The sequence below is a fragment of the Corvus brachyrhynchos genome, unplaced genomic scaffold, assembly GCF_000691975.1.
Source record: "Corvus brachyrhynchos isolate BGI_N302 unplaced genomic scaffold, ASM69197v1 scaffold258, whole genome shotgun sequence".
NCBI classification, from domain to species: domain Eukaryota; kingdom Metazoa; phylum Chordata; class Aves; order Passeriformes; family Corvidae; genus Corvus; species Corvus brachyrhynchos.
This window is the reverse complement of record NW_008240122.1, coordinates 2,280,504-2,293,540: the sequence shown is the minus strand read 5'-3', so window position 1 is coordinate 2,293,540 and position 13,037 is coordinate 2,280,504. Positions and strand designations below refer to the sequence as shown.

At 37.4% G+C, this 13,037-nt stretch overlaps 1 long non-coding RNA gene across 4 annotated transcripts in view; it reads right to left on the bottom strand.

Annotated features, from left to right (window-relative positions):
- Positions 1–13,037, bottom strand: part of LOC108449228 — a 320,210-nt gene that overhangs the window by 255,509 nt on the left and 51,664 nt on the right. The window lies entirely within an intron of this gene.

The window sequence follows — 13,037 nt, the reverse complement described above, 5'->3', positions numbered from 1 at the left end:
TTCCCTTCACTTTTATGGAAATATATCTGAAATAATGGAGAGTTATCTGGGTTTTGTGGCACTACTACACAGAGAGTAGAAACAATCGCCGTGGGTCTACAAGGGTAAACCATTAAACTATCCAAAATGCAGGAGAGATAACTGTGACAAGAAGCTGTTTATTTTTGATTTTTTTGTAAAGTTTTTTCGGGGAAAAAGAGTGAAGTGCACAGAGGAAATGTTATTTATAAAAATAACTTGATTTTACAAATCTCATTAATAAAAACTCAAATATCTCAGAGTGTTGAGAAATTCCATTTTGTCAAATAGCTATTGCCACTACTGATTTTTCATTAAAAAACATAACAACTACAAATTGAAAACCAGGACACAGAAGCAAGGGAAAGAATTAGGATGGGATTAGGGTCTGTTATTGAAATCTTCAGTTCATTCTCCATCCAGGTGTACAGCATTTTCCTCACTGAAGGAGAACCTTTCTCATGTTGTAATATTTGAAAGTGCAGGATCATTACTGAAGAAATCCTATGGTTTTGTGAGGGCTGTGGGACCAGGCTATGAAAAGAGAGCTCTAAATGAAAAAATAAATTAAAAAAAAAAGTCAGAAAAGGCCTGGTCTACTGAAGCGAATGACAGAAGCCCTATAGGATTTTGAACACATTACTAAAAGTGTTTTAAAATGCTCTTACACGATTATGATGTATCAGAAACCTGTATTTTTTTACCCTCACTCTAAATTCTCACTGGCTTTCTTTGGGATACCTGAAGATTAAACTAGACCTCGTGCATTCCTACCAAGTTATTTGCCTTGATACAGGAAGTGGTGGTGGAATACTGACTGATACACTGATTTGCTCAAAACAGTGTTCTCAAAGAAATGAGTACACAAATAAAGGGAGAAGGTGCTGCACAGAAACACAGATTCAGAAAGTCATAAACAAACAAACAAACAAACTAGAAGCCACACAGAAATATTTTTCAGTTTTTCCTGTATCAGTGCTAACTGTCTCCCTTTTAAACAAGAAGAATTGGAGACACATCAATGAGAAAATTTGATGTGAGATTCCAATTTGACACTGAAAAATTTGACACTGAAAATTTGGAAATTTCAGTGAGGAATATTTGATACTGAAGCCTATTTACAATCAACCAAAATTAACCTAAAACAAGAGTAAATGATTTAATTGTTGAAGCCAAAGGACAGGGTGATTCAGCCTAATATCCTTATATTAGGCACCTTATAGCAAGGGGCAAACTATGTGGTTCAGTGCAAGGGTAACTGCTGAAAAAATAGCACCTGTGCTTATGCACATCAAGGAAACACAATGGTATTTTCAGTCATTAAATGCTCAGATTCAGAGTTTTAGTCATCAACACTTCCACAGTAAACAGTGCTTCAGGCATGGAGGTGTTTGCTGAAGCCAGTGGGAGGGGTGGGGAAATGGTCTCCTGGATAATAACCCTCAGATAGCTATTGTTCCAGCTTCCAGAAACTGCAGGCTATTTATGATTAGATGTTGATAAACTAAATGTAGATGCCTAAAATAATGACTTTAACCCACAATCACTTGCAGTAAAAGAGGAAGTGTGTTAATGACCTTAGAATAATGAAGTTGTTACCACAAAAATACTAATAGGACTACAAATCTAATAGTCTTCACTCTATTCACAAGGGAGCTTTATTTACCAGAGACCAAACTAGGGCTTGGTTTAGGATTTTATTATTGTGGAAGGCGATTCAGCAAGCACACAGGGTCAGGAACCAGTTTCACATCACATCCACAATAAACTGTACCACAAAACACATCATCTGGCTTTAACTGAGATCCTGAAATTAGTTTAATCAATAGGCAATGTGACTTAGTGCTGCAGTGTGAGTCTTTCTGTGTGACTAAACAGTGAATTAAAAAATGGTTTGCTTCTGGAAAGACATCACTTATGGTCACCCATAAAAATATTGCTGCTTTTCAGCTACACATGCCCATGTGGAAAAAAAAAGACATAGCTAATAATGAAAAGATTAATTTCTTATATTTTTAAGGATTTCTTCAGTTTGTGTGCAGTATGTCAGAATGGGTTTACAACAATATACAAGACAGTAATGTGGTGGCAGGACAATGGTGGGCTAGGACAGTAACAGCTTAAACATTTCAGTTCGCTGTTCTTAGAAAATAAGGGACCACAGTATCTGTGACAGTCAGCAAACTGCTGGAAGGCTTCAGAGGAATGAGAAAAACAGTAGAAAGTTTGTAACACTATCACTCTCTGTTTTCTCACAACTGAATAGTGTAGGAGTATACTAAAAATATAGATCACTTAAACGATCTTTATTTTTCACATCAGATTGAATAACTACAATGTAAATTCCTATTGCTAAATTTTGTTATTAATCTAAACTTTCTTTTCCAGAGCAGCGTCTACATTAACCACACAGACTTAAAAATCAAGCGGAGGAGCTAAGATGATCATTATTAACCAAGCTTACATTTGTTGATCTGTACTGTTGCTGACTAGCAGGGGCTCCAATTTAGCAGCAACAGATCCCTTTGTCTGTGGTGATGGATCAAAGGTCAGGCTAACTCCAACCATGTGGAGCCTAATGATAGCTAAGGGAGACCTATGATGAATATAAAAATAGAACTAAAGATAAAGGCTTTAATCACAAGTGACAAATGACATTTTTGATGTGTCAAGTTCAATATTAATTATTTTCAGCTGCTCTGCTTTTTCTTTTGTCTTAAGGAAACTACAGCAATCTGCTGACATGCCTGGAAAAGTTCAGGTGCAAAATGACCTCAGTTCAGTTTGCAGATTTACAGGAAACCATATACTATCCTTGGAGCATTTAAGTACTATGGCCTGTGGAAATACTGTGGCTTGTTAAAAAATATAAGTCAGGAAATAATACTGCTCTTTTCCCAGCTTTAGAATGAGCTAAATCTTCTTTACTGTGGACACGCAACAAACAAAACCACAGATAGTTATGTCCCAGCAGAGAATCAACAATTGTCTGGAGAAACAACCTCTATAATTAAATAAATTTTCAATAAGTTAAAAACATTAAAGTAATGGTAACTTCTTTTCCACTTTTCCAAATACAGAGTCCCTTCAATAACAGCCTGAGCCATCCATTCCCATACAAAAAAGACATATCTGTTTTATGAGATTTCTGCCACTTTATAAATCCCTTGCCTACTAGAATGTTTTAGAAAACACCTTTTATTCATGGAAGAAAGCTAATTAGGCTGTAAAAATAAACATGTCCAGAAATCCTTCAATAAGTAGGAGGAAAAATTAACAACTGTAGTGGTTTAAAAGACAACTGAGGACTGTAACTTGACAGATCCTGAGCTAGAAGCTTTTCTTCCTTGGCCTTTAAACTGAAGAGTAAACATTTTATGGTCATTTAATAGAAACAATTATATTTAATCTGCTGACCACATGTGATGAACTAATAGCAAAATCAGTTAGGGAAGAACACTGTGCATTTCAAATACTGAATTATGTGCAGAATCAGTACAAGATTTCCCTAACTGAACACAAACCAACTCAAAAGATACAGTGATGAGCACAGGTGAACTCTGTAACCTTCCTTTGATTACTCACATAGGCTCTCTTAAATTATAAATATCTGAGATCACTGCTTATCCTGACTGCTGGAAATAACAATGGTATGAAACAGAAGCACTCATTAAAAAAAAAAAAAAAAAAGAAAAACTGAAAGGAAAAAGAAAAAAATGAAAAAAGAAAACAAAAAAAGAAGAAAAAGTTTTTAGAAGTGAGAAAAAGAAAAGTTTAAAAAGAACAACCTTAAATTTAAGCACAATTAGTTGAAGTTAGTTTTGTGGCAGAGATCTACCAGCAAAAGCACATGGCAGCACCATGAAAACCATTGCACTGGGGAAGAGGCCAAAACAGAGAATCATTCTGTTGATACATGGTCAAAATGAGACAAATGGAAGGCCCCAATGGACCAGCCTGAAATGTATCTATTTATTTTCTTCTGCTAAAGAGGTATTATTTCTGGAGATAAGGAAGCATTTCATAAAGCAGAGGAAAGAAGCCCAGTTGACCCAGTCCATCTATGTCACTGGGGAAATTTACTGCAATCCTTCATCTCAACCAATAGCTTCCAGCACTGGGATGCAGATGTTATCAATGAAAGGATGAAAACAGGAGATCCATATGAACATCTTTGAGCTATTAAGCAGAAGGACTGTGTTTAAGCTCAAACTCTCTGCTTTCTGGCTAAGAGCTAAATGCCATCACTGCAGTGGCTAATGAAGTGGCAGACAGGGAAAAGAAGGATTTCTGGCATGCCAAGGCAGATGAAAGCAGCTGTGCCACAGGATCAGAAGCAGCTGAAATCCAGTCTATCTGCTATCCAGCAAGGCCTGACAATCCCAGACTGCAAGATGTCCTTGTGAAGCCAAGGAGTAACTAAGGGTACCCAGGAAAGCTGCACCAAAAGTCCGTAAATAAAACAGTTATGTGAACACTAGTGGGCCTATGTCTTTTGCTACTGGGCATTTTGGGTTGGGTTTTTTTTGGGGTTGCCTTTTATGAAGAGTTTATAAGTGGAGAAAATTAGATTAATAAATACCAGTGACTGTAGTGATATTTGTGAAAGTTAATGACTGAGGCTTCAGCTCCCTGTTTATTACTTTAAATGGAAGTCCAGTACTTCTCATAGTCAATCAACTTCTGTCTAAAGGGGTTACACAGAAGTAAGGGAGATATGCCAGCTGATGAAACGACACTCACAACACACTATTCTCAGGCTTACTACACTGATTGATTCCACCACTGACCTGAGAAAAACCTACATGTATTCACAACATGATAGGGTATAAATGTTTTCTTCATCTGTATTCAAAAGCAACCAAAGTGCATGATCTTTTTCTCAGTGGTGCCTGAATAACATTCATGAAGAGAGTGCTTGGAGTTATGAACTGGCTATAAATGACTCATCACGCTTTAGTGCATTAATGTATGCATGTTTTCAGGGACTGACCTTTGGACTGACCTGTCAGAGGTATAGCAAAGCCATCATCCACTGACAGGCCTTTACTGAGGGAGAAAAATCTCTGTAATAGCACAGAGGAATTTACTAATCTGACATCTAGTTTAGCAGATTAATCTTGGATTTTCTTTGATCATGCCTTGCAACAATGTGCAGCAAGTCAAACCAATCAACAATCATTAATTAAAAGAACAATGAAGAGCAGAGGCTATTTAGTTATGAATGGCACACACTGACTGAATATTATTAGTTCCCAGATGAAAGCAACGTTTCCTAAATGACACAGATCGGTACTAGATAAGCTTCAAGATAGCTGTGCAATGTAAGAGGGAACCCTGAAAGAATGTTATCAGAGTCTAAAGAAAAAAGCAAAATGAAACTAGAAAGCTGCCTTTGGGACTTGCATGAACCAAAGCCCTGCACTGGGATTCCTGCAATCATTATAAACATCAGAGCAAGCTCTGCAGCAGGCACTCATGCATTGCCTGCAAACATTAAGGCTTGAAAATTCTGGTCTCATAAAACAGGTAAATAAAGAACATTGTGACCCTATTAATCTGTCTCAGCCTTCCTTCATGATAGGTGATGTAGTACTGTTTGCTTATACAATAGGGGCTTATCTTGAATGCATAGACCCCGATGCTTAGCTGGTGTAACCTCATTTTTTTTATTGAAATCAGGAGATTTAATATGTCTTTACACAACTAGAACTCTGACATGTTCTGACACTAAGTTTTTGATTTCTTGTATTATGTAATGCAGAAAGTTGAGAATTTTTGTTGAAAACTCGTTACTCTCACAACAGCAGACTCAAAGTACTGCCTGGCTCTATCTTTGTGATTGTAAATCAGGCCTATGTTCCTACCTGTATGACATTATAAGGAATGACTAAGCTTTAATTATTCTGGGAAATGAAGTGAGTATAAAACAAAAGTGAAATGCTTAAGGGCACTTTGTTTAATAGAAAAAGTATAAGGAAGTTACAGGCATGTACCAGCTTAAAACTTTATTACCTAAATAATTGCATAATTATACACTGGGAAAATTGTTTGATGCAAAAAAAAATACTCTTTAATGTTTGCACAGTCTCTTGTGCTGTTCTAATATTGAATGGGATATTTATGGCCAAACTTAAGCAGATCTTGTAGAAGTTCAAAGTACTTCTTATTAACAGTAATCAAGGTTTTCCTTAAAGCTCCTTGTCAACAAAGAGTGCAGAGGTGACTGGTGAATGCCTCCCGAGTGTTTAGAGCAATGAAGCAGCCTGGTAGGTGGGGGGCATTCTGGCACTGTCAAAATTGCAAGCTAAAACCCAAAAGCAGTAATGAGGCTAAGAAAGAGGAAATTTCTAATGGTCCACAGCTCTCCAGACAGCAGAGAAAGGGCTAATACAGCCAGTCATCAAACAAAAACCAGCAATGAGAGACACATTTCAAAAACATGGCTATTTAAAATCCTAAAACCACACAGCAGATAGTTCACCAGCCACAATTTTCAAATAGTTTGGCATTTTAGAGACAGATTTGTTGCAACTTAAACAGAAGGTCTTGACTCTTTGTGTCAGACAGTAAGCAAGCTTGTTTCACCTGTGTTAGGCAGAAGATCCAAGCAGATGTTTCATACCTCAAAAATCTAAGAGTATTTGTCTAATTTTGATGCCATTTCTACAGCCATTCTGTGAAATGGGTAGAATGGCATTAACCTACATTTGTCCATGGTTCCTACATCCAAGTATGGCTTCCAGGTATAAGAAAATGGAAATAGATTTTTCTTTTAATGGGCCATAATTTGTTCTTTTTGATTTTTAATTCTTAAACTTGAAAAGTGAGTGCACATTTTTCCCTGCAAATACTTTCATGTGAGGCTTATCCAGAGTGATCTTTACTCTGGATATATTAAAAAAATAGAAAAATCTCTGGCTTTCCTCTGGACTAAAAAAAACCCATCTGTTTTTCCCTTCCATTGTACTTTAGGAAAAAGTCATTAATGTGAGTTATAAGTTAAAAATCATCTCTGACCATAATCAGAGCAATTCTACTGCATCTATATTACAAAACCATCTCTTCATGTGGGACACCAGCTCATGTTTCCTAACGTGGAATACCAGCTCATGTTTCCTAACATTGATATTTAATTTTGAGTCCTGCACCTAATCATCAATAGAAAAGATAGAACATCTACTCAAAGACATGGAATGAGGAGCAGATCAGCTAAGGCAGACCTGTCTTTGGAACTGTTAATGTACAAAGTAGCATCATATCCAGGTATTCTTGCATCTTCTTCCTTCTTCTTCTTCACAATCCCTAAATACCTACTTGCATTTATTTGCAACTGGTCCAACTGAAAATAAGCTCTGGTTTGAAACCAGGTGAAAGTGCAAATGCATATTCTTAGCTCCAGAGCAGAATACCAAAATCTGGTATTCTTGATGCCTGAAGTGGCCACCTAAAAACAGAGACTAGACAGGAATAAGGGAATAAAGGTAAGTATTTATTCAAAGGGCCTTCAAAGGTACACCCCAGGGAGCCAGAGGCTACTGCCAAGATGGATCCTAAGATGGATGGCAGGTCACAAGATCTTCACACTTTTATAAGCTTAGTTCATTTGCATATCTGGGTTAATTCTCCAATTAAAGCTTCGGTTAATGATGTAATTTCCCCAAGCTTGCTCCCCCTTTAGAGGTTTTTGGTTTATACTTTTTGGGCCTAGGATGGACTGAGTGTCCTTGGAGAGCAGGCCTGGAGAGGCTTTGTCATGTCTACCTACCACGAGAGAGCAGAAGTTAACAGGCTACAAGAAACTTCAGAGTTACACGCTAGGCAGTACAGGATTTGAAAAATATCATAGTTAAAACCTAAGGCATCATCCTGAATACTCTTTACCATAAATCAATCAGGGTAAAAAGAATGTGTTTATGCCTGGAAAGTGATTTCCTAAGAAAAGTTTATTTCCTACAGGAATCAAGCAGTACAGAAGTCAAGCAGTAAACTGTGCAGTTTCCTACTTGCCTTTGAGATCACTGCCAAGTACAGTCTGAAGCATAAATGGATAAAGTTGATATAAGCAGGTTAGATGAAAGAACAGAACTGCAGACTAGGATGTATTTATGGCTGTAGAACACAGTATTTCTGCTAAGGAGACCATCTATAGCACATCTACCCTAATAGTTTCCAGCACAAGGTACAAGAAAGTAGAGGTACTGAATGATATTGCTGTGATTGCAGCTGACTTCAATGTGCCAAACTTGAGAGACAGTTCTCTTCTAAACCCAGCTGCAGGTCTGGCTGCACCTTGCTGCTTCTCCTATGGCTAACACAGAGCACAACCGGAGAATGGGAAAGTTTTTGTGGTCTGGCAAGCTGCTGTAATTCCATGAACATTCCTCTACACCTGAAACTATAATTGTTGACTCTTAAAAAAGTTAATTTCATTTTTTGCTAGACTATCTGTAAGAGACCTTTCCTAATACAATATTTTTCATCCATATGAAGGTCCAGGCTAATTTCTTTCATGTGAAGATTTACCTTTATTCAATGACAATAAATAGTTGTATTTCAATGAATTCACACAGGGTAAATTTTTATCCAGACTCAACATGCAATGGTTAAAATTGTCCCCATTGGAACTCTATTTTTACTTCCTAAACTGCACTTTGAATAAAGTTTAATAATACATGTTCACCTGAAACTCAGCAGCCACTGTTATGAAAACCATTTTTTTATGTTGGAAGCTTCCTGTAAATAGTCTGTATTTTTTTGTGGAACTAGATATACTAATACCACAGTTCTGAAATTCTGAAACTGAAATGGATTGGGAGATCATTAACTGTGCTTGCAAGGAAGATGCCTGTGAGGGTTCTCAAGCTCAGGAATAAATCTTGAAGATGACACCTGATATGCATATTTCAGTAAATGCCATTCAAAGAAGCAAAACTAATACTTAAGACAGAAAAAAGGCACATTTCTCTAAGTTACTTAGCAATTTCTTCAACCACCCCAGCAGTGTTTGTAGCATATCATCAGAGATGTAACTCATAATGTAGCTAGAAAAATAGTATCAGTTCTCTGAGGAGAAGTAAGGGAAGTGATTAAGATCAGCTGGAATGAGAGCAATTATAGAGTAAGGCAGCAAATAGATTTAGGACTCAAAAGCATATAAGAAGCTACTATATCCTAATGCAGAAAGATTTTCATCAGTCTTAGCTGGAGAAGTCTAAATTGCACATAGCAATGATGCATTTTTCAAATTATCCTAAATGAAGGCTTCTAGAACTTCTCTATGACACCATGTGGACATGAAGTCCATTGCACCATGAAGACAAAATATACTCTTGTATTTCTCAATACAACATGACAGCAGCTCTAATCTTTCAGTAGAAGAAGTCATAATGAAGCTTGTTCAGTAGAAGGGATGTTTAATTGGATATGTGAGACCTTCAGATAAGAAACTTTTAAATCAAATTATGCAGAATATTAGACCCAGGATAATGCAAATCAATGTTATTTCTTGAAGGAGTAGAAATAGATATTTTGAAGAGGAAGGACAATGTGAAGCACTTGCTCTCTCCCCTTGACCAAAAGGATACTAGAAAAAGCTGCAGCCTTTATGTTTAGGGCAATGAAAGCTTTTTCTTGCTCCCCGAGGAAGAGTAAGGGTTTCACATTTAGGAAGGCAGGAAAGGAAAAAAGAAATCTTAAAATGCAGCACTGCAAATACAGGGAAAGATTTATTTAACATGGTGCCTCTAGCACCCAGGTTCTGGGCTTGAAAAATGAAGGCATCCTTCCAGTCCTATGTCCCTAGCTGCTACAGAATGTTCGTTTGCAAAAATAAAATCGCTGCTGCAGAAACACGTGAGCCTATGAAGTTGCTAAGGGACCTGTAGAAGCTTGGTTCCAGTGTTAGAATTATGTAATACAGAGTTGACTTTGAAAACATTTATCACATGATTGTGAAATCTATCACATGGATCTTAACTGCATTCAATTACATAGTGTATGAGCCTGCAAAAGCTCGTAAAAAACCAAATTTCTGACATTATCCAGCAAAACAATATATTCATTTCCAAATAAACGAAAAGGACAAAAAGCAAAAACCTGATTTAGTGTTTACAGCTAATGTAACAGAAGTCCTTCACATCATACATGCACACTCAATGTGAAATGAAAAATCACAAATCTTATGGCAATTTATCATCTGCCTGCTTTGCATAAAAATCTAATTGCCTCTCCCCAGCAGCTTGGCCTGGCCAATGATATTGGGCAGGAAAAATCTTTTTGGTACAGTTGGGCATGTATCCCCACTGAGTTTACATGGAAACCCTACAGTACAGTATGTTCAGGTGCCTAGGGTCTCTCAGTAAAAAAAGCAAAACAAAACAAAACATGAAACAGTGTCTATTTTGATCTCTAAACCATGTAGCTATGAAATCAAAATGAAATAATTTCACTGTGTGTGAAACTGTCCCGGTGAAAGAGACTGTAGAATGGATAGCAATCTGAGGTGCAATTTTCCATTGCATATGTTTTTCAAAGACAAACATCTGATGAGAACAGTTTGCTGTTAGTAAGTGAAAATAAGAACCAGAACTAATAGAGTAACTGCCAGCAGCTTCCAGATCATTAACTATTGTTTATTTCTCCTCATGTTCAGACATCAGACTGTAGTGATGGAAGATACAGTCATTAATTTGGGAGTCATTTCAAGATGTTCCCATAAACACTGAATCAGGATACTGGCAAGCTGCCTATGAAAACTTGCTGCCAAGAACTTTTTTTTTTTTTGCGTAGTGATTTTTATTGTTGCCATTATTTTCTGCTTTCTAGTCACTGCAATAGACCAACTATGGGTAGATCATCAGAGTTTATACAAAGACTGACTTTTTATACTTTGTTCTGCAGTTACAGATGGGTTTTGCCTTTATTATGAAAAAACCCTTTAAAAAGTTGCATCATAAAGCATCAATTATTCTGTTCCTGACCTCTCTCATAGCAGCCAAAAAGGAAAAATGTGTTTTTCCTTACTTAACAGATGCCTATTAAAGTGACAGGTGAGCTGTCTGAAATAATTAATCTGCAAGATTTCACAGAAAGTATGTCTGCCCTCCCTCACAATCGCATGTTTACAGAGTCTATCCTACTTTAAAAAATAATTTAAAAAAATAAATAATTTTTCTCTCTGACAATATTTGAGTAGGAAAACAGTGAAAATGCAATAATATAATGAGAAATTTCTGCAAACAACATCCTAAGCATGAACTACTAATAGGATCATAAAGGATACATTTGAAATCTAGGAGCTCCATATTCTTACATATACATATATATACTCTCCTGGACAAGCCCAGAGTAAATGGCAGAACTGCCACTGTTCAGGACTAAAATATTTCATCCCCCCTGAGAGCCTGAATGCTAGCCAGAATTTTTAGTTTTCATGATTATTATGTAACAGTTAGCTGGTGCATGAAAGCATCAGAAAACCAAGAATTTATTCTGAATCTTGCTACAGTTGCACGGATGTCACATTTAGTGCATCATGAAGCTATTGCTAATTGATGTACATGGTGACAGGCAAAAGCAAACCTTAATAACAGCTTGTAGACTCTCCTGAAGAACAAAAAAAATTGAACAAATTATTTGAAGTTTACAAGTTTACACAATAATTTTATGGCACCATTGATTATTTCAAACACTGGGCATCACTGTCAAAGGGCACATCTGATATGTGTTTTTTGTCTAGCCAGAAGAGGGATAATTAAGATAAATCCAGACTTCTACTACTGAGTTAAAGAATCTTATAGTATATACCACACAGTCTCAAGGAAGTCAAAGTTGATGGCTTTAAATGCCAAACAATTATTTCTTTTTGCTGATTTAGGAATAATCAAGAACAACAGTCCTCTAGTGTTCTTTTGGCCTGGACATAACAGAATAAAATGTGGAACAGTAATACAAGACAGATCAAATAAACTCCTTTATAATATTGTGATTAATTTTAGATTTCCTTCATAAAACCATAGTTATGTCTTCAGTCTATTTCTGGATCAATAAACAAAGAAGAAACCAAGTTTCTGATCTGATAACTGTGTTTTTATTGAAAAAGCATGAATTAGAAAACAGAAACCTTTAAATACTAAAAAATGCCCTAGGTTAGGAATGTCCAGCCCTATTAATCCTGCACGCCACATCCTAAACCCCAAGAACTTTACATAATATGTACTTCACACCACAAAGAACTCAGTGGATAAGGAACTCAAGGAGCTGTTCCTGTGCCAGAAACAACACTGCTTCCGCCACAATTCCTCCATTTCACTGCAGGATGGGAATGAGCTAAAGCACAAGTAGGATCAAGTGTGTCTTAGATCTACCACCCTGAGCAGATCAGGATGAACACTTCCTCAGGCACTAGGTCCAGAAGAGGCAGCCACTCAGCCCACAGGGTGATTGCACCCCACAGCAGCCTGGAGCTGGCGGGCACTCTGTAGCCAGCCGAGAGTAAGCTTCATCTCAAGAAGTGTTCAAAAGGTTGCCCTATTTTCCCTCCTAGGCATCCTTTTAAAAGGGATTTGCTTTCAGGAACACAAAAGACTTTGAAGAATGATCTTGAAGCTGTGGTCAAACTAATTAAAGGCTGTTTAAATGTGAACAAGAATAACACAGCTTGACCACATTAATGGCACCTATTCCTCTGGTTCTCCCATAATTTCCCCTGTCATTAGTCTTAAGTGGTGCTCCTTGTGTGAGCTACTGTCATGGGTTAGCTACCATAGTCCCAGAAGTGATGTTCTCATAAAGGAGGGCTTACAGCTTTCCCCATGACCTGACAGAACCTATCAGCTGGCCAGTTTGAATATGGACAATTCTTTAAGCCACTTAAAGTTGTGACCACCTCTGTGATCCACACTTAAGAATAGACAACCCCCCCACAGCTCTCTCTCTCGTTTCCAGTGCTGGGACAGGTGGCTGGGGGCCCCATGGGGGGGGTGGGGCCCGGGCGCTCTGGGTGCGCTGGCAGCCGC